This window comes from Poecilia latipinna, unplaced genomic scaffold (assembly GCF_001443285.1).
Source record: "Poecilia latipinna isolate Pla-1442-1.1 unplaced genomic scaffold, P_latipinna-1.0 Scaffold102, whole genome shotgun sequence".
In the NCBI taxonomy this organism is placed as follows: Eukaryota; Metazoa; Chordata; class Actinopteri; order Cyprinodontiformes; family Poeciliidae; genus Poecilia; species Poecilia latipinna.
In genome coordinates this window covers 507,709-509,771 of record NW_015112718.1, presented here as the reverse complement: position 1 = coordinate 509,771, position 2,063 = coordinate 507,709, and positions in this window count along the sequence as shown.

The window sequence follows — 2,063 nt, the reverse complement described above, 5'->3', positions numbered from 1 at the left end:
TTTCGTCCTTTTTCCATCGAATTTAAAATAATCTCACAGGGAGTTTTGAGTAGTTTACTTGTAAAAATGTACGTTTTCTGGAAATGTCACATGAGACTAAGAACTTGACTGGTAGGCTCATAGTTCCGTCTCCAATCCAACAAAATACTTTTGGCTCGTTAGAGCAAAGCCTGTGAGACAAGCCAACTCATCTAATACTGTCTGAGTTCATATGAGATTCCTACAACAATGGTCAAAAGTTTGTGTAGCTAGCTACTCGCCTTTGGGGAAGTGTTACAAAGAACAGAAGATAGCCATTGTTGTCAATTTTATTGCCCAGTGCTTTTACACGGACATGCCGGTTAAGCTGTAAATAAAGTAAAAACAAAACGTCAATATTCAATAAACACAAACTTAGACATATATTTGGGAGCTTGGCTTGACTTAACTAGCCGGTTATAAAGCAAAGTTCACTCTTAGAACACTTCAGTGCAGCAAACAACAGCTAGCATTTGGCTAATTAGCTCTAGCAAATTCACCAAGCGCACGCTTAGAACAGATAACGGAAAAACTCATTTCTCACAGCTTACAGCACTAATATAACTCACCACGTTGGGCAACATTCATGAACAGCAGTAAGATATGATTTTATGGGAGATTCAGCTTGTTAGTTTCAGCTAACGGCAGCCTAAAGCACGCCACCTGGTCTGCCGTCAGTTTTCTTCCTCTACATTTCTTAATGTACGTGTCAATACAAAGCAACTATAGAGCCCCCTAGTGGAATGGGAGGAGTGAATCCAACAGGAAGCATTCCTCAAACAGTTGAACGTGTCATGGGGCAAAGCCGGACATGTTGACTTCTGGGTTTCCCGAATTGACCTTTCACCTCTGCATCCAAATATTGACTAAATGGAAGAGAATTGGTCACTAGTGGTGAATAAATTGGTGAATAATCTGGCATCTAAACCTTATTGCTCAAAGTGAGTGTTTTTGAGAGTATTTGCACTGCTTTGATGGGGAGAGCGCTCCCATCAAAGATAAGGATAAGGACACAATGCCGAAGCTTGGGCTAGGAAAGCCTTGGTTTTAATTTTGCACTATCGCTAAGATTTAGATTTACGTAAAAGACAACTTTGAGATGTTTGATCATTTTATTTAATTTGTTTCATCCATTTTTTTTTTTTTTGTCCGTCCACTTTTCTCATCACACTGTGTTGGACGTTATGATGTCATAAGGTAGCTACAAAAAGTCCAAAGATTAGCTTTAAAAGACCTTCAAAAAACCCCGGGAAAACTATCAAGACCATTTTAAAAAATAAGAAAAATCTTCAGTTTAGTTGGAAAATTAAAGTGACGAGGGGTTGCTGGTTTCCTGCACACTTGCGCTACGTTGACATGCAATCTTTAAAGCCGTCTGCAATATTTGCAGACCTTCAGTTCTTATTCTATGCTGAATTTAACAGCTATTGATTTTCCAACATCCTTGCAGGCCAAGCAGTCTGCCTCTTCCCCGGCCTGCTGTCTGTGACGTTATGTAACAGATTGTAGGGGTTTCTGCAGCAGAGCCCTCTGCTCATTAAGGGGGAGCTAAATCAGCTGTCAGGTTTCCAATAGTCTGCCTGATATATTCCTGGCCTGCTGGGGCAGCTGGGTGGCTGTTTGCCTGCTAGCAATGCAATAGCCCGAGGCCCTGCAACTCAGGAACTGCTGCTTTTTATTTATCTGGCCTCGGCTCTCATACACATGCTCTGTTTGATGGCGAGCCTAACCATTTGCCTTCACCTTCGATTTTCCAGAATAATAACGGCCCGTTTTGTTCAGGGAGCCGGCCAAATTGGATTTACCGCATCGCTCCCGAAAGCTTTCAAAAACGATATTGAGTTACGCAGAAAATGCAAAATATGGCGACGGGATCAGAGTTCAGATGTAAAGTGGGACAAAGGAACAAACTGTGGAAATTACACAAAATCTTTTCAATTATAATTATGGATAAAATGTAGCAATTACAATAGATTTACAGTTTTGAAATGAAGTCCCGGTAACACTTTATTTGAAGGGGGGTGAATAAGACTGACATGACACTT